The sequence below is a fragment of the Anthonomus grandis genome, chromosome 11 (genome assembly GCF_022605725.1).
Source record: "Anthonomus grandis grandis chromosome 11, icAntGran1.3, whole genome shotgun sequence".
Classification (NCBI taxonomy): domain Eukaryota; kingdom Metazoa; phylum Arthropoda; class Insecta; order Coleoptera; family Curculionidae; genus Anthonomus; species Anthonomus grandis.
In genome coordinates this window covers 17,593,520-17,618,825 of record NC_065556.1, presented here as the reverse complement: position 1 = coordinate 17,618,825, position 25,306 = coordinate 17,593,520, and the positions used below count along the sequence as shown (strand labels likewise).

The following is a 25,306-nucleotide window of genomic DNA, read 5'->3' as shown; positions in this document are numbered from 1 at the left end:
TATTAATAGTAGTAGCTTTTAGTAAGTTTTGAATTTAAATTGGCCGCCGAGTCGATTACCCACATGCCGCCACACGAATTACTTAGCTACTCTTATACATTTTAATAATGATGCGGATATCATCCTAGTCCAGATAGGACATCATTTTTTTGTGCCATCTTCAACGAAGGTTTGTGATTACATTGGAAAATGCGTATCTATCTTGTGACGTTCTAAGAACTTTTTCAAAGTTTAGGACGGTCCAATTTCTATTGGTTCATATCTAGGATAATTGCTTTTTCGTAAACTCCTTTTTCCTTTTAAGTTTCCCTCAATTATTAGTTGGGGTATCTCATACTTTTCATGCCTCGGTAAGCGGCCTAAGTATGCTGTTTTTCATTACTTTTATGATATGTAGGAGCGCCCGCTCACCAATTATTTTCTGAAGTGCTTTATTGTTCACAGTTCTAATTTTGAAGGAATCGTCAGCATTCATCTGTAGCACCAAAGTTCTATGCCTACTCTCAATCCCGTAAAATAGGATTGATCAGCGTACAACCGCAAATTTGGTCCGGGTATGATTAGAGAGGAGTCGCTTACATTGCATAAATGCTCTTTGAACACTATCAATAATATATTGAATCCTCTGCGTCGGCCATTAATATGGTGTCATCGGCATATCTTACGCGGTTGACGATTTCCCCATTTACTTTGATTTCATCTAAAATATTCTCTAGTGTGGATTTAAACAGCTCATCTAAAAAAACCTTAAAAAGAACCGGCGACATTATGTGTCCCTGTCGCACTCATTTAGAAATCTCTATTTCCGCAGATGCAGTAGGATTAGGATATTGAGAGCCTTTCAGAATATTCTTTTTAATTCCACCTATTACAAATTCTGCATATTTTTTTCCCATATCTTACAGTTTTTTCAGCAAATTATTTTCTTGTTTTGTCAGTTTTTCTCGAACATGTTTGTTTTTTGTTCAAACAAAACTAAATTGCATCTTTGAAGATTTGCGTTCTACTGATGCTTGGATATAGCTTTAGATCGACGAGATGCTTTAATAGTTTAATAATTAGTTATTTAATAATAACAGTTTATTAATCTTAATAATACTAAATTCTGAAATCTATCTTAGTTCGTTGTCAGTTTCTCAGTAGTTTCCCTTCACTTCAATCACTTTCAGTATTTTTATTTTAGGGTAAATCATTTAGTTACCTCCACACTTGATCACCTTGAGTACTACTATATCTCGGAACCTATAATGATTTTTTATATTTGATAATATTTTGTGGTATCGCAGATAGCTAAAATATAAGTTTTATTTAGTTTTACAGCCTCCTGTTTAATATATCTGTATAAATTATCCTAATACTATTTTAGGATAAATTATTTAAATTAAAACGAAGGCATAACTTTTGATTTACTAAAAGATTGTAGACTCTTACGACAAGTTGATTACTTTGAATACCATTATATTCTGAGACTCATGGATGACCCTAAATTCTTTAAATTTTTCCAGCTTACCTCTATCATAATTTATTTATTTCTCCTTGTCTTACTACAAGCTCATTGCCTTCGATACTGTTATATTCTGCAATTATGACTTACTAGTTTCATGATGGCATCCATATACTTCTCAATATTTTCCAGTATACTCGGGAAACTTATGTATAGAGAAATTTCTTACTGAAGCACAGCCTAGTCTTACGGCCAACTGTACATCTCACTTTATTCTGTGAGTTTCGAGTCTTTCATGAGAATTTAAAGACCCCTTCACTTTTGCAATTTATTAAAGGTTTGTTTCAGGAATTTTTTATTTGTTATTTTATATTACCTTATTCAGCAATAAATTGAGTTTTTGATTTGAAGATTATCAGCTTAGGTTCTCTGTTGTTACTTACTATAGTGCAAACACTTTTTGTTGTATAACAGTAGCATATTTTTTTCAGAATTAATTAAAAATCTTTCCAATCGGCTTTTGCTTGGGCTATCTATCGTCAATAATACTCAAAATAGTCATACTTTAACCAATAATTAGACAATATTGTAAGTATGTCTTGCAGATATCAAAATATAAGTCTTATCATGATTAATTTTCTTATCTTGTTAATGTCGGGTTTAACTTGGATAGTTCTAAATCTAGGAACCCAGATTAGTCTCATTTGTCTATTCAAAATCAGTTTTTTTATATTCTTCATTTACCCTGCTCCACTTTTTTTTCTTTTATTAATATAATGGTCTGTCCTTGAAAAGGAAACATTTTCCAGCTACTACTATTTAGTGATAGTGTTTTTGTCTAACATAATTAAGCTCGAAGAACTTCCTGGTTATCCTTAATAAATTGTTCCTAAATTACAAAATTTAAATTAATTAACTGAGAGTTGCTTGATTGAAAACAAAATATTCATATGTATACCAAAATCAGTAGTAGCAGTGGTAGCAGTAGTATTGATTTTTGCTAATTTTACCTCCCGGTATTTACTGAAAGGCATTTTTCTCTTAGTAATTTTACTTAGCGCAGATTTCTTTTGTATAGTAATTTCTTGTAATTAGCAGTTTTTGACATTATCCCTCACAGACCGATATATACTCTTTTACTCATCAATCGTTTTCTGTTTTACGTAATTTTGTCCCATTACATTCAACTTGTTTATGTTTCAATGAGAAAAGCAAAATTTCGGTATTCAAGGTTTTCTGTCGCAAAGTATTGAAATGTTAACTGACTTAGAAATCCTATCCTATAAGTGGTTGCCACGGCTTTGGTAACATACGCGTGCCCTTTTGATGAAACTTTTGGTGGTATTTGAATGAGACAGCGTTTAATTTCGGCTTTCAATGCTTTAGTGCTTACAGGCTTATTAATATTAACCTGTAACTTCAGATAACCCAACCACAGCCAACCCAACACAACTCCACAGCCAAAAGTCTAAATAGGTTAAATCGCAAGAGCGTGGAGGCCAATTCTGGTCACCAAATCGGGAAATGACACGATGAGGAGCAAACTCGTGCAAGACCGTTACTCCATTACCTTTCTCGTTTGAGTAAATCGTGAATTTTCTTACCCCCAAATGTAACAGTTTTGCCTATTAAGCAAGAAACCAAGGTGAAATTGGGAGTCGTTAGTGAAAATGCATTTGTTTAGAGAATCAGCAGGTTGCTCAAGGATTCAATTGAAATTCTCTTCCCTGTTCGTGGTTTGCTGATAGCAGTTGTTGCAGCTGTAAATCTTCAGTGAGAAATCGATGTAGAGTTCTTAATTATATGTCTAAAATTGATGCTCGATGATGAATTGACGTCTCTAACCTTTCTGCCACACCTTCACGAACTGCTATGATGTTTAATTCTGAACGACCTCTACGAAGTCATATCGTGTGTTTTACATCACGAATCGACCGCACTTACTTAACAAACAGTGACAATTAAACGTTCACCATTTTGATAAGAATTTTTGGCATACAGAACGCATTGCTCAACCGTGTAGTGCCCTATGTTTACTAACTCCAATCTGTCAACTGTCGATCTGTCGCATCATAATCATCTGACTGTCAAACATGGTGCCCAATTCAAATCTTGCGTTCTTATTAAAATACCCTTTAGTAAGAGTTGTCAATTTGCTTATCTGCATGTCGGAATGAATTACTTAGCTAGTCTCATAACTTTTTTGTTAAGCTGTGGATATGATTTAAGTTTAGTTAGAACTAAGGTCTTGCCTTTGATTCATTAATCTTAATGCCACTATATCATGCAACCTATCTTAGTCTTGTGAGCTGTTGCTCGAAGTAGTGTGCTATACTCCTCAATCTTTTTCAGTGTTTTCCAGTGATCTAGTTATCGAGAAATTTCTTACTGGGACTCTAGATCTACGAAAGGCGTGTATAGCCTAGTCTCACTGCGAGCTCTGTTATACATTATAATCTTAATATCCTGTAAGTTTCAAACTCTTGATTACCGGTAGCTTAATAACGTGAAAGGACAGCTAGCGCCTTCCTCGTATTGTTAACACTTTGGACACCTAAATGAATCAAAGATCTTTTCCACATTAGACTTGAAAAGTTGATACTGGTAAGTTGAGTTGGCCTCTGAAGATTGAGAAAATACGGACTTCGGACTCAATTCCCTCCAATTTATTATTTATGTTTTTTTTTACAGGATTCCTTAACCAGCAATAAAGAGGCTTTAGGTTTTTGAAAGTTATTAAGATTCTTTTGAAAGTTTTTACTTCTTATAGTGCAAACCTAACAGTAGCATATTTTATTGATAATAGATTAAAAGGTCTAAATAATCTAAATAGTAGTTTCTATTGAACTAAGGTAAATAAATTGTTCATTTTCTTACTTTATTATTTTCTTCAATTGGCTTTGAAAAGAATAATAATTGGCCACCTAATTATATTTAACATTACTCAAAATAGTTATACTTTGGCGAAAAATTAATATTGTAGACAATTGCATATATTGCAGATACCTAAAATATGAGTCTCACCAGAAATCCTTGTTATTCTCTGGCTAGGTTTTTACTGAACCCAAAAGATGATTCTGTATTTCTACATATGAAACTCCATGTAAGACTTACTTGAAATTTATCTGCTTGAGGCTAGATTATCTATATACTTTAGTTACCCTGATCAGTTTCTTACTTTTAATATTACAAGATTTCTTAGGAGAACACTGGCATCTTTTCGCAGACAAGACTCTTTATTTATACAATAAATTGTTCAAAAACAGCATAAATTAATTGAAAATTAAATTGTTAGATTTTTTAAAATTATTAATTTAAGGATACTATTTATATTTAGACCAATATAAGTAGTAGCAGCTAGTAGTATGGATTCATGCCACATTCACTACTTGGTCTTGCATTATCCTCTTACTAACTTCAGTTTTTGCAGATTTTTTTGATATAGAGTTCTATTCAGAAGTTCTTAACATCATTCCTCACAGACCATTAAAATCTGAAAATATCTCCTTTGTTTTTTCATCGTTCTTCATTTCTTCTTCTTTTGTCCTGGTACATTTTAGTTCCTAAGAGATTGGCTTGTACCTCGTACGAAGACATGCAAAGGCTAGTCTGCCCTTAGGCTTATCATCCTTGATACCACTTTTATTTTCATCATTTATTATAATCTATCGCTTGTAAATCCGTAGTGGTTTAATTATCAAAGTACACAGATTCGTTCTTTTGTTCTTCTTGTCACTTTTAGCTAAGGTTTTGTAAATGCTATATATGATTTGCTCATTGATCAGATTCAAAAACTTAATAGAAGGTTCTTAAAATTTAAAATAAATATAATATTTTTCCTCTTTGTAAAAGGCAAACTATATATTTCTTAAGCCTTCCCTATTTATACTTGCAAATAACCTATCCTGGTAATCTAATATAAACTTCAACCCAAGATAAGAAATCTACGTTACTTGGCAATTGACCTTATTTATTCACAGGCCCTAGCGAGATAAATTCGAGCAAAAAGGGACGAAAACATTCCCGGATTTACTCCAAGGTCCAATTACTTTCCATTTCCGAGCGTCATTTCTTGCCGCGATCAATCCGATACGCTATTTGCCTGCCGCGTTATACCCTTTTAAATTCGCGTTCGAAATGTATCAGCGAAAACATATATTTGCTTTAAAGGATCCTGTTTACCAAAACTATCCAGTTTCTCCACATATTTCTGTTTCTCCTTCGTCCGCTTTTCCGAAAATCGGACGGAAACTCTAAAATTGAGAGATCAAATCTTCAAGCGGGCGGACGGGCGACCCTGAGGACGGGCTTTGTTTATTTTCATAAATGACTGGGTTAGTCCAAATCGACGATGGGTAAATGTGTGCGTTTGGTTTTTAAGCTTTTTAGGTTCCTTAAAAGCTTAAAAGCTATTTCCTAGTTTTATCTGTTTTTTAATGGACGGACTTAAGTTTATATACGAAAAAAACAAACATAGAAAGTAGTGTCTTCCTATGTGGTCTAAAATCTTTTATAGCTGATTTTTTTTAAAATTCAGTGAGAAATTCATTATATACATAGATTCAAAAGTTTTTCTTTGAGCGGCAAAAATAGATTAGAAACTTATTACTTCATTAGTTGTCATTAGGTTTGAAGCGCATCCACTTATCGTTTGGGCAATAACTCTAATTCATTTTTTAAGGGTGGACCTTTTTTCCTCATTAGCATGTATTTTTTGACCAAGGTTTAACCAATTTCTTTCAAAACCAATATTTACTCAGATATTATGTCCTTTTTATTGGCATTATATTTATGTACGACATATTATGAGTTTATGCCTGCAATGGTAAGCAAATTATAAGAAATTACCATGCGTCATCTTCTGCTATTCCTGGTTACAGTATACGCTGCATACTTCTGATCTACTTAGTCCATACTCAATTGCATGAGCTTGCTCAACATGCATTTCCTAAATCTTTATCATACATAGCTGAAAGATGATAATGATATGACGACTTTAGTTTTTCTCGGTATGTATGAAAAAGACATGCATCTGGAAAATGCAAACATATATAATAACTCTGGTCTATTGGGATTAAAAAATTCCCTTAGAATCCCTTTTATTTGTTTAGAGTATTCCAACAATTATAACTTTGTGTTCCTCCAGCATGCGTTTTAAATTTTCATAACTTGTAAATCAATTATCCACAAATATATTCTGTGACGTACCAAATACTGGTTTACACGTTCGATTAACTTAATCAGTTGTTTTAATGCTGAACCTATATAGTCCTGGAGTTAAGTTACAACATAAACATTTAGCGTATAAAAATATCTGGTATACACAAATGAAATTTTGTATGTAGACGTAAACGGCCGAGAAATAAAAGAAGCATTTCACCAATACATTTTTGCAATACTGATTAAACTGATTAAATACATTTGTAATTGGTGCGAGCTTATCTAGAGTTCTTCTTTTTCCTATGGTATTCACATTATTAAAACGAACACAACGAAGCATGAATACAGTTCGCCTAAAAGCCATATTAGGTCGTAATACCCTTTCACTGGTTTCATCAGTAGCTCAAAATTCTGTGCAATTATGGAGACCAGCCTTAAAACTGCTACTAGGTATAAGAGACCAGCTAAAGCCTTAATTTCTACCGTATTTGTAGACTGCGCTTCATTTGCATCTGCTGCTGCATAATTATTTCTTATTTTAGAAATAAATATGTTTGTGTTCTGAGCAACAGTATCAAGAATATTTTGATCAATATAACATCTTCAACACTCTAAAAGAGTAAAAGCTTGACGACGTTTGCTTTTGTACCTGGCACAAAGGAAATTATGTTACAACTTCTTATTCGTAGTACAACATTTTTGGGAGGGGCATGTTTTCTCCATGTTATACACCTTTTGCATAATAAAAAAATTGGTGATTTTCTTCATTAGCCTTAAATTATTCTGGAGTTTTTACCTAAATGAGATTTATGTGTCTTCTACATATTCTTATTTTTGATCATAATTAAACTCTAAATTTTCAAATGTCAATCCTTTTCACACAAACCTGACAAACTTTCATGTTCTTCCTTACTTTTTACTCGACAAATAAATATTATCCCTATTGCCTTGCATTTCTCAACAGAACTTTCATCGGTAATTCTTATATAGTTGCTGCAACTATCTAATGTTTATATCTTAAATTTTTTTCTAGGTCTCTTAGGTTTTTATCCATTTACCTTATTATATCTTTACATAAGATCTCTGAATTTATTATATCTCTCATTTATAATTTAAATATTGAATTATTTAGTGGACTAAATATAATATTGCTGAAAGCAGACTGACTTATTTATTTTAAAACTCATGTTCGAAGGTTGTACTTGTACCTTAACTATAGCGCTAGATGAAGACGATGCTGTTTTACCTATAGCTTTTAATAATATTTTCTGGCACATTCTATAGACTTCTAATATATCCTCATTTAAAGGAATAAACTTTGATTCAATGTACTTTGATTTAGTATAAAATCAATTGTCTTGGAAAGTTAGAATTTGCTGAATAATCGACACAATATAGTATGGGAATTTGATAATTACCAAAGAGGTCACTTATAAGCAAGTTAGTTTAACTTTAATTAAAACAGTTGGACTTTATTTTTTGCTAATGGTTTTCTTCAAGCTGGCTAAAGGTGCTTTAAGTATTGCGTTGCTTCACCGTAAAATCAATAAAGTGACCTTTTAGTTTCTTGCTCTTTACTATAAACTTTCTTCTTTATTTATCTTAATCCTGCGCAAACTCCATGGAACTTTAAAAATCACTGCTTTAAAGACATAAATTGTAATTAAAAAAAAAGGCAAAATATTTGGAAATTAACAAAATTTGGGTCTTGTATATTAAGTTTCTATATTCTTTTCTAAGTTACATGATAATAAATTATCAGTAGATTGTCATTTAGTATGTCTATTGGTAGTTCAGTTTTCTGTTTTTAAAAGAAAAAATCCGATTTAGTTTTAGAATTATAAATTGTTACATCTTTATATTTTCTTATTTAGCAGAAAATTCTTGGTCATTTTTAATAGCTAAATACTGTGAGACATTTTTCGTTTAGTCAACTTTTATTTTGATTCCTGTTAAAATATGGCACTGAATTTGTTAATATATTTCGAACAAATTTAAGACGACAGCCCTAATACCATATAATATCATTTTGCACATCAAGGCATCATGGCTGACACGGTCAAACTCTTTGCTTAGATCGCAAAAGATCCTTACAGGACGCTCTTGTCTCAAGCGCATGGGAAACCTTAGGTAAAAACGACAAAATAGCAAACGAGGCTGATCTACAGAAAACCATGTTGCCTTTCTGAAAATATTTAGTATTTTACTAGATAAGCTTAAAACCTGTCAAACATTGCATATTTTAGTATTTTGGAGAAACCGAAAGTTAAAGCTACTGGTCCATAGTTCTTTCAATCAAAATCCCATAAATTAAAATCCAATTTTTTAAAAGAGAAATAAAAAAAAAATCTAAAGTATCTGTAATTAATAAACCATTATTTTCTGTATAAAATTAAAGAAACTTCTTTTTTACTGTAATTTAGCACAGACACGGTACACCACATTGTCTTGCTAGGATTTTCAGAGTTTGTTATTTTAGGCAAAACTGTTTTTAACTATGATTAATTAATATTTTACGCCTGGCATTTTCACACCTATACGTCGTCTACGATTTCGGGATCACACGTCGTCCGTGGTCTAAATATTTTAAGTTAAATTAAACTACCATAAATATGTCGAATAAACTAAGTCAAAATGGACATTTAAATTATTTTTCCTTACAGACCTCCACCCATTTTTCATATTTAGAATATATTTAAAATTAATTATATAGTAAAATCAAGGTTTCTGTTAAGATGGCCATTGTGATTGACTTTTTCGATACATTTGTCAAATAACTTAATCTATTGATTTTCATAGGAGCGTACAGGGTGATGAATGACTGATGGTATATTAGCCGTATATAGAAAACAGAACGTTACATTTTTCTGAAAATTTGGTACCTATAGTAACAGACAATGCTCTATTGGTCCAAAAAATATTTTCAGGACTGCAGCGTTACCGCTTATATAGAAAAATTCTAGCATCTTTGATTTTTTAAATGGAGCACCCTATATATTTTTAGAAAGCTAGATTACCTGTTTTGTTTTGAGTCTTTTTTAGTCATATTTTCCTATGCTTAATATATAATTATAAATTTTAAGAAGTGTTGTAAGTAATGTTTTGGAAAATCTGCCAGTGCAAGAATTTCGTACTTGTTGGTTTCAACTTGACGAACCCTTGCCTTATTGTGGAGACTGTATAACAGGAGAACTAAATGGCATGTTTGATGATAGATGATTTAGGCGTAAGGAACCATGAGATCGGCCAGCGACATCGCCAGATCTAACACCCCTTGATTTTTATTAATGAGGTAGTATAAAGGAAAGAGTGTAAGCAACACCGGTAAATAGTAAACAAGAACTATGTCAGCGAGCTTTTTACCTGTTTTGAAAGCAAAATTCAAAGAGCAATGAATATATCCTCTAAAAAACGATTTTATAAATGTTTAGTGAATAATGGTAAGCATTTCGAAAATTTCCTACAATAATACTTTTTATTTGCTACTTTTATGTAGACGAGTAACAATGTTAAATTTCCTACATATTCTCGCTATTATTTAAGCACATTGTCCCTAGAAAATAAACAGTCCCATCAAAAATCCCAATAAACCATTGTGACATTTTCATACCTAACTAGGGAATATACCAAAAAAATTTTCAAATTATTTAATTTCACGAAAATAAGTATTTATTTCTAAAACGCGGCTACTTATGTATAGGAATGTTTTAAATGAGAGTAAAAGTATTATAGGGATTCCATTTAAAAAAATGAACTTTTCGGCATTTTAATAAATGAAAGATGTTAATTTAATCTTTGACGACCCTGTATGATGCTGATTAAATTGGTTTATGGAAAGTTAAGCCTAAAGCACCTAAATTCCTAAAGAAACTTAAATGGCCAAGAAACAAGCAATTAGTTACCCTCTCGTTTTTAACAAAAAAGGCGCATAATTATTTTTTTCTCGAAACACCGAAATAGGTATAGGGAAGTATGAATAAAAAAGACTCAAAACGAAACGAGGAATCTAAATATCTAAAAATATATAGTGTAAATATAACAATATATGATGCATTTAAAATATTAAAGGTGTTACCATAGAGCATTGTCTCTTACTATGGCTACCAAATTTGCAGAAAAATGCTACTATCCGTTTTCCATATACCGTTAACGGACTATCGGTTGTCAGTCACCCTATATAATACTAGTAATCTATATATTAATATTCTTAGTCGTAGTGGAAATAAGCTCTCAAAGAAAAATGTATATAATTAAACCATTAAAAAAAACAATTTTTTTAATTTTTGATATAACTTTTTTCATTCATATAGAAATTAATTATATAAGATTGATCTTCTTAAGGCACTGTGTCGAGAGTCATAAAAATAACACAATAAACTTAGCATCATAACGTAAAGAGCCACTCGCGCCGTACAAAATCAACTTTTACGATTTCTCAAAAAAAAGGCGTTACAACAGGGCGAAAAGCGATAAAAACAGTGAATAAACTAAAAGCGAAAACTATTCGGGGGCGGAAAACAATAAAATTTCCTTCTCTCTCCGATCTTATCTACTCTCTTGAACAAACATTTTTATTTTGCTCCCTTTATTTTTATGCCGCTGATCGATTAAAAGCCCCACGGGAGAGAAACGAACCTAATTTTTTTTTGGGGGGGATTTGGGTCGAATACAATTATGCATATTTTATTTACGCTTGTATGCTTCCAATTTTTTTGAATAATTATTGAGGGGTAAAATATGGAAAGTAACCAAAAAAAGTCCTTAAAATGCGAATTTTTATTTAGTTAATCAGAGTTATTATTGGGTTGTAATGCATAAAATTTAACCCACCGACGTTAAATAAATACCTCATGCTTATTCATACAGTTCAGAATTACCGGTCATGTAAAAATATTTACAGCAAAGCATATTAACGTAACCAATTGTCTTTATATAGGCCATACATAAGTAAATATATAATATACCAAGGACATGTCTTTAACCAGTTGAAACACTTAACAATCCCCTCGCCTCTTCTAACCAAAGAAAAACCGCCTAAAAATACCACAAAAAAGACAAACGCAACCGTCGAGTGCGATGTTTCGTCAGCCCAGGAAGTGACGTAAGCTTACCAAGGTGGCGGGTTACCGGGGACACCACCACAATGGAGGGCACGCCGGCCACCACGTGCTCTACCATCACGGTGGCCTGCTGGGGTACCAGGGGCGGCACCAAGTGGTGCAGCCCGGTACCGCCGCACAGGCACACCATGGACACCTACAGCCGTTGGTGCACACCCAGGCTCATGGCAACGTACCTCTGAATGCAAGTAAGTAAGTTTGATGCGCTGTTCAGTATAATTGGACCCATTTGGGTAGCTTGTCCTAATTATATCTTATTTTTTTAATGGGTAAATCAGGACGTGTTTTATTTAAAGGGAATTGACCGTCATAGACATTTAGGTTATGCATTTGTTAACTAATAAAAAAAATAATAATACTAGTAATAATAAAGACTTTATTTTCACAATTAAACAAGTTGGATTTACAATTTATTGTACATTCTAAATATAATTGTACACTTGTACGAAAAGAGGTGAAGTTCAGATATAGATTACCTATACAAATAGTTAGTTATCCGTAGTGTAATTATTGTAATGAATTTAGTTGAATTATATGCAAATTATTTGTCAAAAAATCTTATAAAAAATAAATAGTTATACAAGGTGTCCAAATAGGGTATCAGCACTTTATTTGTGCATTTAATCTCAGACATGGCAACGCCGCCACTTACGGTGGGAGTCAAAATGTAAAGGGGTTCAAGGAATTTCAGTTGCAATAAAGCCGTTTACCGGAGAGCAACGCGCTTTTTGTATACGTGCATTTTACCAAAACAATAATTCAATCGTGACAGCACGCCGTCTATATCGCGCTCATTACCAATTACATGATATTTAATTATCAACTAGCCCTGTTGTTATTAGAAAATGGATCAAAATATTTGAAGCTACTGGATCCACAGTGAAAATTCATAATCCAGGCCGCCCACGAATCGTGAGAAGTGCATAAAACATCGAACGAGTACGTCAATTTGTCAGAGAGAATCCAACTTTATCTGTACGGAAGCGAAGCCAGACGACTACTCTCAAAAGATCATCTTTACATAATATTTTGACCAAAGACTTGCATCTGCATGCATATAAGATACAGTTAGTGCAGGAAATAAAACCGAGGGATTACAATACACGGTTAGAATTTGTCAATGAATTGATGGAACGATTCGTCGATTTCAATAACATTTTATTCAGTGATGAGGATAATTTTCATGTAAATGGCCACGTAAATAAGCAAAATTGCAGGTACTGGTCTGACGTTAATCCTCGCAGAAAACACGAATGTCTACTGCATAGCCCCAAAGTGGTCGTATGGGCTGTTATGTCTGCTGATGGCATAATTAGGCCGTATTTTTTTGAAGATCAAAATGAACGGGCACTTACCGTTAATACCGAGCGGTATTGTGCAATGTTACAAGATTTTCTTGCACTATTTCTCCGACAGTTTCAAGGTTTTAACTTAGAAACCTGGTTTCAGCAGGATGGTGCGACATACCATACGTCAAATCGGGCAATTAAAGCTGTTCAACAATTATTCCCCAATAAAGTCATTTCAAGAAGAGGCAATATTAACTGGCCTCCTAGGAGCCCGGATCTGTCGCCACTTGATTATTTCTAATGGGGTTACCTCAAAAGTAAGGTCTACGAGAATAATCCAGCTGATAGAAGTCAATTAAAGCAAAATATCCAGGAGCAAATAAGATTAATATCAAGGGAAATGTGTGGACGGGTTATCAATAATCTTCGTTTTCGGTTTTGAAGAGTGCATATAGCGCAACGGACACCATTTAGACAATATTGTTTTTGGTTCATAAGTTTCCATTGACTGTACATTAATTTGCCATAAATAAATGATCATAGAAATATGGTGTATATTTGGTTTATGCAAACATCACATTGCTGATACCCTTTTTGGACACCTTGTATATGATGAATAGGGTATATAGTTATAAAATTTAATAAAACAACACAAAGAACAGACTAATTTTAAAATAGAAAATTGAAGAAATTCTTCAAAATTTGGAAATAATTAGCAATAGAATTGTAAAGCTTTTCAATATTTAAGAAAACTCTGTTTAAAAATAGATGTTCGATGTAGAGGAGGTGTTATTAGTCCTTTAGGTCTAATATTTTTATTATATACGAGCGATTTAGAAAATAGGTTTATTGTAAAGATGTATAGCTGACTCATTAAAAAATAACCTACCGTAAAAAGATGCACAGCGCACAGTACGCCTGGATCTATTTTAGGCTAATTTGTTGCGAAGAGTTTATTAGAAATTCTTTTATATTTACGAATTCGGTAGATATCATCTCGCAAAGAGAAGTTTAGGCAATTTGTTAACGATTTTTTTGAACTTCTGTCAACAATTTCTATAAAAATCTCCCTAGGTTACATTAAGTCAGAACGAAAGTCAGATACATTTTTTTAAATTCTTCTACATTTTTTTAAATTCTCGATAGAATGTCTCGATTGCTGTATGACTACTAAAGACACGTGACCTATCCTAATTTTAATTTGATTTTTTATAATTTGCACATTATTTTTAGAACCAGAGATTAACAAGCAAACCTGAGTTTAACTTATAACATATATGCTATAATAAAAAGTATGCTGGAAGGAAATAGATCTTAGATTTTCTAAGTCTGTATTCATAAACTGAAATGACGCACAAGCTTGATTTGTAAAAAAACGAGTAATATATAGTTGCGCATCATCCGCGTTATAGTAAACCTTACATGTTTTTCTTATTACTTTAATAGGGTGGTGATGCATATGTGATTTATAATAATGACCCTGTAACATGCAGTGAACTAGATAATGTTCTATTAATTTTAACACACTGACTTCTTCCTGTGAAATAATATTTAAAAAAGTAAATAGCATTTGTTTTAAAGCCTACATAAGATAAGATTGCCATTAATTAATCATGATTTAATGTACTAAAAGCTTTATGATATCTAAATGTATTAAAATTATAATTTTTCGCATATCATTGGCCCTCAGAATATCATCTGTTATATGAACTAAAACCGTAGAATAGCTATGGGCCTTTCGAAATTCAGATTGCACGTCTACTAGTATTTTGTTATGTTAAGCATAATTTATAACCACATTTCAATTTATTTAAAAACAATAATTTTAATAAATAATTATAAGATATACTATATAAAATAAAAAAAAGGACAACACATAAATAATCCTTATATTCAACTAGATCCAATCGCTTTAAACTTAATCTCTGAGATTAATTTAAGAATTTGTATTTTTAAAACAGGAATATATTCCAGAAGAGATTGAAAATTTTCCGACATCTTTATTATTGACTTGATTTTGTAGAACAATGTATGTATAATATATGTAAAAATTATTTATTTCATTAGCATTTTTTAAGGGATTTTGGTCTTATAGACCGAGATAGAATGTTACGCACAGGACAGCTTGTTCAAATGCTCTCAAATTATTTATTTCGGTGGTATTTCTTTATTTCATAATATTAAGTCATAAGTCCTGTAAATAACTTTTCGGTTTTCAAACTTGTTTATTTAGAAAGGATTTTTTTCCTATTTTAGTATTATTAAATTGCGCAACCTTGTATAGTATTTCCTATTGTCTATTTTATTTTTTTTAATTATTTTTGAAGAGCTTTGTAAGGCATTAACATTAGTTCTTTTACATTATCGGGTCATCGTTGATATTTCCTAGTTATACGAACTTCTTTAAAGGGAATATATAAGTCCTTTAGCATTCATATATTATTTGTAAAAAAGCTTATTGAGTTATACCCCTGTATAATAATTATTACATTGTATTATGCACACAATTCCTCGATTTTAGATTGCTTACTCTAATTCTTGTAATTAGTATTAGATATGCATACGTTGCATATTATTAATATAAATAGACGTAAAAACAAATTAAAGCAGCTCATTTGTTAGTAGTAATTGCCGTTGTACTAAATAAATTAAAAAAAAAATAAATTAATTTAATCTTAAACCCTAAAGAAAACTGGGCGCAGTCGGTAGGATACACCAAGCGGGTTATATACAGAAATCATAAACCGCGTTCGTTTTAACGATTTATGGTGTATACCAATAAAAGTTAAATTAGAGATTCGGTAGTGCGAACCAAAGGGGCTCACGACCAGGGAAGATTCGTTCTATTGGTGCGAGGCAAGGAACAGCATCGTCCAACCCTCTTAACGTATAGAATCTAGGGAAGAGACAGAATCACTCGTCTTATTGGAGAAATGAAGATTTTGTTGTTATTGTAAGAACATTGATTATTGTTTATTTGATATATTGACAAGAAGGTATATTTTGAGTATTGAACGATTTAATTTGACTAGTGGAAAATCCAAATATTTTCTGTTTTATTTAATTTTTTAATAATAAATAAATAAATATTCAAACTGCCTAAACCCAATTATGCGTTAATTAGGTTCCAAGCCGATAATATCCCATCATTTGATGGTAACCCTAGGCAAATTAATAGATTTATTTCTGCATGCGAAAATTTCATAAATACCCATACAAATAATACTGATGTGAATGCAACAATAAATACTTGTTTATTTGATACAATTTTAACAAAGCTTACTGGTAGAGCCGCTGATTTGGTAGCTTCCAGAGTTGAGTTAACTACTTGGGAACACATTAAGCAATCTATCATTAGTACATTCGCGGATCAACGTTCAATTGATCGCATCATTCAAGACATAATTGCGTGTAGACCAAAAAAAGATGAGCCACCACAACAGTTTGGTTTAAGGCTCCAAGATATAAGAAGTCTTTTGTTCTCTAAAATAAACGTTAGTTCGTATGAGAAAAGTCTTAAAGTATTAAAAATTAATGAATATTTGAATTTGGTTCAAAAAACGTTTATTAGTGGTCTCAACTATCATATGCAGTTGGTAGTACGTCTAAAAGACCCCAAGACACTTGAAGAAACAATGTGTTTCGCTCAAGAAGAAGAAAACTTCATGAGTTATTCAAAAAGAAATTTTGATTTAAAACCCCCACAACAACAACAACAACAACATGCGTGGAGACCATCCCAACATAATTCCAACCATAATATATGTAAGCGACCATAATTTAACCATCAACAACGCTATATTGCTACACCACATCCATCTTATCGGCAAAATAGATTTGAACAAAACCCGAACATTTTTAATAATAATCAACCAAGGTTTAACCCTGGCTTTAACCCTGGCTATCCATATAGACACATTTATTATAGGGAATACCAAATTTCTAACCTTTATAGATAAATATTCAAAATACGCCCAAGCACTGCCATATCATGGAAATGCTATATCCTGTAGTGAACAACTTGTGTACCAAAACTTATAATTTCTGATAATGGCTCCGAATTTAAAAATGAAGTCGTTAAAGAACTACTTAAAGCACACAATATTGACATTCACTTCACAACCCCTAGTCATCACGAATCTAACTCACCAATAGAGCGGTTACAATCTACATTAATAGAACATATTCGTTTATTACGTCAAGCAGACCCTAATAGCGATGTTTCAAACTTAATGCCATATGCTATTATAGCTTATAATAGTACCATACATTCGAGTACTAACTTTACTCCTTTCGAGTTAGTACATGGATATACTGACAGCAGAGATCCCATGGATTTAGTAGCTTCACATGTATATACCGAATATATTCATAATCATAAAAATAAAACCCAAATATTGTATGACGAAATTACAGACAATTCCACTGCATTAAAACAAAGAATTATTGATGAAGTTAATCAGACAAAGAGACAAGTAAATCCACAAATAGGTAACATCATTTATAAAAAATTGGACAAACGATCTGGAAAAATTAAAAATAGATATCTAGGACCTTTTACAGTTACGCGGACCCTAGAAAATAGTAAATTGGAAATTGAAAATCCAAAAAATAAAAAAAAGGAAATTGTACATATCAATGAGACTAAATTAGTCTCTATTCTTCCCGATGGACTTGCACCGTCTACGAAACTAGTGTCAAATTCAACGACCTTAACAACAACCCCGGAATGCTACCCTTCAGACTAGACACAGTACAATTAGTCACCAATCATTGGTCATTTGTACAGATTATAAATTTACGACCACTGATTAAAGAATTTACGTCTTTAAAAAATCACTCTAAAGTTTTCTCCACTAACTTAAAGAATAACAGCGATTATCATAGTGAATATTTTAATTCCTTAACTTCATGCTATGGAAAAACGCGTTGAAACTCTCATTAATGAAATATTTCCCTATGAGTTTCATAACAGACAAAAACGAGGTTTATTTAATCCTTTAGGATCATTTATTAAAAGTATCACGGGAAACTTGGACCAAATTGACGCAGAACACATATATGATAGTATTCATACGTTACAATCGAGTCAAAATCAATTAAAAATTGATGCAATTAATCGAATTTCTCTTTTAGATAATACAATAGATCACTTCAAAAATACAATTATGAATATCACTTATAACGAGCAAATTCTGAAAGCAAGAATTCTTCAAATTGAACAATCAATTAAAAGCCACGATATTCATAACATTCAACTACATTAATACCTACAAATCTTTACTATTGCAAACCAAATCACTTTAATTTATCAATCAATTTATAATACACTAGATAAAATCGAAGTAGCCTTAACATTCTCTAACACAAATATTCTTCATAATTCAATAATAAACCCCGGTAACCCAATAAACTGAAAAATCTGTTGACAAAAATTAAATATAGCCGGCTTTTAAAAAGTTTTTTGTAGATTTATGTTTCCAGTTGTTAGTTTAAACTTAAATTGGTACACTTCTAAGTATAAGCAAAATATTACTCATAAATTTTTCAAAGTTGTACTACAAACTTCCAGCTGAATCTAGTAGGGCTGTACTTATCCTATAACTTCATTCTCCAAGTAAGCACTGATTTTTTATTCACACTACCAACTTTTTATTCGACAGTTCAAAGATTTAATTCAAAGACGATTTATTTTAATGAGGAAAACTCGTCCCTTATCGCTCTGTATTTGACTTAATTAATTAATTTGTGGAATGTTCGCTTTAATAAATTCAATTGGCCGCAAGTATAAATCCTTTGTTGTCTTCGTTAAGCCAGCAGAGAACCATGTCAAGCAACTTATGTAGTTACAGAATCCATTATCTCAAGTTAATGAATTCAGGGCGTCTTATACTCGTTACGGTAGCGTGGCTTTTTCGATGAAAATACACGCGCGCCCGACAAAGCAAACCGTACATTGCACAACATAATTTATAAAAATTACTTAATAAATTTAAGGAAATGTAATACCGCGGAAAATACCCCGAAGACATCTTTCTACAATAAATTAGAGGACGGCCGCCATATTTTCCCCGTCGTCAAGGTTTAAAAAGGTCACGACTTTCTACCCGACATTACGTATTCGTCTTATCCAATTACCACTTTATTGTACAAATAAAATATATTCCCTAATCTTTTATGTGCCGCCCGCTTTGTTTTATTTTAAAATTATATTTAGTTATTTTCCAGCGCCGCCGGAAGGTCATCCCTCTTATCTCCTTGGAGGGCGAACGTGAGTTATTCGCTTGTCTACGTTTTATCTCACTTTTCAGAAATTTAAAGTGGCTGCTATGTAATAGGATCTCGCCAAAGTAAAAAAATTTAATAATAAATTTAAATGCAGACAACCATATTTTATTTATTAACGTTGTAAATATTCTATTTGAACATCGAACTATATTAAAATAATGTTTTAGTGAAATGCGGAAGGGATTCATTACTCGGTTTAGGAATCACCTGAATTTATAACTAAACTTTAAATGTTTATTTTGGAAAAAATTAAAATCTCTTTAAATTATGTATGTATGAAACATTACACTTTTTACCATAATGACTATTTTCTCTGTTATTATTTTATTAAATAAGGGTATAGAAAAATTTATATTTTTTTTTCATCTTAAATTTGTAACCTCCCAATAAGCAGTTCTGGATCCCAGTGAACTAAGCGGGTTGTGATGAGAAAATTCTATATGCGTTAAAAAAATTACATTTTCTACGACTTTCTAAGGACTGTTTTAAGCATATTTGATAAGTTTGAAATTTGTAAACAGCTGCCAGAATTAATAATATCTATACAAATTGGAGAACAAGCTTCAATTTATACAAAATCATTTTTAATTTTTCTTAGTTTTAGGCTCATTTAGAAAATAGTGCTTACATTTTTTCAGCTTAAATTTATCGAAAGAAGGAAATTTTAATCATGGCAAATATATACAATTTTTTTTACTAGCAAACATTAGAAAAATAGAAAAAATACAAAATTATTTTACAGTATTTAGTATTCAGTATAAATATTACAGTAATTAACCAATTTACAAAATAAATATAGTATATAAAATATTCAACAAAATAAGATTTTATATCGCAATAAAGCACTTGAAGTATTAGTACTATCATTAAATATCTAGCATAAATAACAGATAACAGGTAACATCAATAAAATTAAATTAAATATAAGGACAACAATGGTTTAAAACAGAGTAACTGCAATAGAAAAGAAGACACACTTTAAGCAAAGTCAAGATATAAAATTATATTGCACTTAAGCAGATTTTAAAACTCGTTGAAGTGAACTCAGAGAACGATGAAACAAATCTTCAAATTCAAATTTTGTTATTGTTTAAAACTTGTGTGTGCGTTAAGTAACACTACTCTGATGATGGCAAGAACACTTGCGGAAATGCATTACTCCTGAAATTAGAGGATTAGCATTTTATTTGTAGAGAAAAGACTACTATTGTCTACTATTCGTGGAACAGGAAGGAGCATCGTCGTAGAAAATTGGTTCTCATCCTTTGATATATTCAAGAAAATGTTAACAAAAAAAATTGTCAATAATTGGAGATTTCATTACAATTTTTAAATGAGTCCAAGTTTGCATTTGATTGAAATACAACTTTGGTATCGTATACTCCGAGGAAAAATAAAGCGGTTCTGTTACTTCAGATTATTATTTTCTTTTATTTTTTTTTCTGTCTAGGTCTACAATCAACTTTCTTATTATAATTTTTTTTGTAACATCAACATCGGATCAAATCTGATGGTATTATGCATAAACAAAAATATAGTACTTTAGAAGATTACAATAAATAAAAAAATAATTAGTCTATGTTACATCCTTATATTATTAAATTTCTTCTTTTCCTTTTACTTATAACATATTTTCTTGAGTTATTAACAAGGCATTTATCGGCAACACATCTCAAAATTACCTGAACTACTTAATAAAAATGGAAGTGTATCACGTCAACTAAGAAGACTATCAAATTAAAAAGTAGTATTAAAGTATTGGTTAAAAAATGTCATGATGCCTAAACCCATAGGCCAAGAAAAAATGCCAACGACGATATAAAGCTAGGCTATACAGGGTGTTTCAGAACTGTGGGATCAAACTTCTAGGAGTGGTTCAGTGCAACAGTAGAATCTGTTATTTGTCCAGTCTAGCTCTGATTCTACTGGAGTTTCGTAGACTAAAGACTTTACATGTCCCCACAAGAAAAAATCGAGCGACGTTAAATGGAGTGATCTAGGAGGCCAAGAAACTACTCCACCTCTGGCAATCCAACAGTGCCCAAACCGCTGAGCTAAATACTCGCGTACTTGTACAGTAAAGTGAGCCGGCGCTCCATCATGCTGAAACCACATTTGCTGTCTAACGTTTAGTGGAACATTTTCAAGGAGTTCTGGGAGAACTTCCTCCAAGAAACGCAGATAAATATGTCCTGTTAACCGTTCCGGTAAAAGGTATGGCCCAATTAAATAATCATCAACAATGCCTGCCCATACGTTGACGGTCCAACGATTCTGATGTTTTCTTGGAAAAATTGCATAAGGATTTTCTTCGTCTCAACCATGGCTATTCCTACTTTTAAAAATACCGTCGCTTGTGAAAGAGGCTTCATCGGTCCACAAAATATATCGTTAAAAATTTGGTTGTGCAGTGATGTGATCCAGAAGCCATCGACAAAATTGAACTCTAGGATGATAATCGGCTGCAGTCATACCTTAAACTTTCTGGAAGTGGTAAGGATGAAGTTGTTGCTCGTGTAGTACCCGCCAGACAGAAGCGTTACTCGTATACTCGGCAACTCGCTGAAGCACCTCTTCTTCAAATTCGACCGTTCTTACGGTTTGAGCAACACCAGTATCACGCATCTTGGTCTTAAACATGCCTGTCTCAGCGAGCCGCCGATGAACCGCAATAAACTTTTTGTATCCAGGATGCTGTCGTTCGGGATAACGTTCATGATACAACCGCGATGCTGCTCGTGCATTGCAGTTTGTTGCTCCGTATGCCAAATGCATATCCGCCAATTCTTGATTGGTAAAGTTTTCCATTAGCAATAAATGTTTAAAAATTGTAAGCTATAAAATTTTTAAACATGGCATTGAAAATTAACATTGATAAGCGTTGATTTTAAACAATTGTTGTTATGGTTTCATGTACAAAAGGTAAAAATAAATGCAGCAGATCCTATTTAGGTAATTAATGTTTTTTATAAATTTTAACGCGTCTTAGCGCCATAGTGGCGTAGTGATATATTTCCGGACATGGGTTCCTATACTTAAATGGATTCTTCTGTTGCACTGAACAACCCCCAGAAGTTTGATCCCATAGTTTGAAACACCCTGTATTTTTTAATTGGCTATATTAAAATAAAAAATGAAAAAAAAATTAAAAATTGATTTTTCGAAATCTTCCCTGATAACTTTAGAACTTTAGGCGATTTTCAAAGTTAGTTAAATAGATTCCAAAAATAAGCCCTGAATTTGTAAAAGTCTGTATAATACAAACAATTTTTAAAAATTAACAATAGTTATACAATTTAAAAGTTCAGACAAAGAAGACAATAACCATCATTCAATAGACTATATATAAACAGAGACAGAACGGTTAATAGATAATAATAATAATAAAGCTAAATTGTGAAGTACGTTTGTCTAAATTTGTTTGTTTAAAATAAGCTTTGTCATGATATTTTATGTTTTGACTCCTTTAGGCAGAGAGTTTTTTGTTATTTTTGTTTTTTATTATTTATTTTAAGTCATAGCACTGATGATGGCTATTTGTTAGCTGAAGGCGCTTTGCTAGTAGAAAAATATATATTCACGTTATACAAATTGCTTCTCGCATTTTATTATTGTCTACTATTTATCTACGTGTACAGAGTGACTCTTGCAGTTACAAACTATTAAACAAACAAATATTGACAGGTGTTTTTTCAATAATTAATCGTTATTTTCCAGGACAAAATTCTGGTTATTTGGTACATTTAATAAACATAAGTGAACAATCTTATCAAACAACCCGTCGTTTAAGTAAAAACCCATATGTAAAACAGCGTGACCCCTATTGTGTGGAAAAATCGGACACAAAGGGAGGGTTCGTAAAATCCGTGATGTAGGCGTATAGGTAACATAATAGAAAATATCTGTTATATAACATCTAAACTGATGAGTTTTAGGCCGGCAGGCAATCAAACGAATTACTTTCGATTTTCGATAAAAACAGGGATGGACTTGACGTTCTGATTGAGAAAGCATATGGAAATTTTACTAAGCCGCTAATATTACGCTTGACAATATTAACCATATAAAAAAACTAGGGCAAAGAAATTTCCAAGATGCCAAGAAGAGACAAAAAAAAAAAGAAAACGCCCGAGGGCGAATTCTGGAAACTGATATCCGCCATTAACGACTAATTCCAGTACTGTCGTTCGCGACCGATCCCCCGCTAATCTACATAATAAATTACAGTTTTAAATGTCGCCTATTTACATTCGTTAGGGGTGAATACGGGGTTGACAGCGGCGCTGAAATGTATTGCAAAACGCTATTTATAAAACAGGCAGTAAATTATGCATTAATTTTGTATTTTGGGCCCCGCCAGCCGCCACCCGGATTAATGGAGGTTTATTGCCAGGTGATAATCGGTTTTTGGCGACTACACGCATTCATATTTTGGTATGCTCCTATTTTGTATATTGATATTGATTTACGTTAAGATTAGGTATCGAATAGAACCAGGCTAAATATTCAATTAATGGTATCGATAGATTAGGCTCGAAAATGTTGATAGTTACTCTGTATCCTGTTTTTTTTTATAGAAAGTTTTAAAATAGAATTCCATCTATCAAACCAAGTAGTGATTTTTTTTCAATAAATATTTTTGAAATTTATTCCTTTTATTTGTGTTTGTTGTATCATTTTTTGTGTTTTTATTTTATTCTTATTTGGTCTTTTTTGCTTGTGCATAGTTTTTGCTTTTTCTGCATCTTATTAACATTTATTTTATTTACGATTTTAACCAATTTTCTAAAATTAAATCGTAATTGTTTAATAGTTGTTGATTTCTAAAAATCACAATTATCATCATATTTGGGCATAAATATTTTAGAGCCAGGTATTGGTGCAGCGTAAATCATTTTCCTTTCAACATTTATCTAGCAACTTTTACCATTTTTTAATTATTTAGCCAGGACTATTTTAAGCATATGATTAATTATACCCGGTATCTCAAATTTAAAAGTAAGCATTATAATCTCGAAATTTGTAAAAGACAAAATGAAGAATCCTCATGTTTGGTAAAGATACAGGTAACATAGATTTATTTAAATATCATAAAGAACAGATTTTTTTATCAGAGCCTTTTTTATCTATGGCTTAATTATTTTTTTATTTATTATTTATAATATATGTAAACAAATGTATATAATAAACAATAAGGAAGTCTTTCATTATACAGCTTATATAATTCTTTTAACTTACTAATTATTGTAATGATGCCCATACCAAGATATTTGTTTAAGGCATCATCAAAGTCATGTATTTTTTTAAGTATATTTACACTTCTACATTAAGTTTTATAAAACTGAGTTTAAATTCGACCCGTCATTTCATAGAAAGGCATAAAATAAAATACGTCAAATCAAACTGTAAAACCTATCAGCATTTTACTTATTACCTCATTATTCCTATCAAAACTATTTAAGGGTTCTGCTCTTTTTATTGACCATTTTTATCCTGTTTACAGACATAATGTTATTGGGCATTTCATTATAAAATTTAGAAGCTAAATAATCTACAAATTTTAAATACATGATTTTCTTGGTGTTGAATATTACTAAATGTTGGTATCTATTTGCTCTGGTAAAATAATTGTGGTTTAGGAACTTATTAAATTGTTTTTTTCTCTAAAAGTATGAACAGACACTGTGTACACAGAGACATTTGATCTTTCAATTTTTGCATTGTATAATAGGTTTGTTGGGAAAAGCCTGTTTCTTTTAAAAAATATTTTTACAATAGAGTTCTGTATGGTTTCTAATGGTTTCAGATCTGTTTTGTAACAGCCTCCCCAAATACGTAATCCATATCAGAGTAAAAACTTCACGAAGGAGCTATAAAGTATTGTTAGAAGTATGGTATAAAGAAATTCTCTCAGCAAATAAAATGTTGATATTAAATAATTTATTTTCTTTATTAGATATGATACACGATCTGTCCATTTCAAATGTTGATCTATGTATAATTAC

General features: G+C 31.7%; 1 protein-coding gene across 8 annotated transcripts in view; it reads left to right on the top strand.

Annotated features, from left to right (window-relative positions):
- The window catches only part of LOC126742310 (calmodulin-binding transcription activator 2), a 999,827-nt gene that overhangs the window by 386,769 nt on the left and 587,752 nt on the right, over nucleotides 1–25,306 (top strand). Inside the window, exon 2 of one of the 8 annotated variants that reach the window (XM_050448956.1) lies at nucleotides 11,541–11,912. The exons of the other annotated variants lie outside the window; for them this stretch is intronic. The gene's annotated coding sequence lies outside the window, so the exon portion shown is untranslated. The remainder of the gene's footprint in view (nucleotides 1–11,540; nucleotides 11,913–25,306) is intronic. 8 annotated transcript variants of the gene reach the window in all.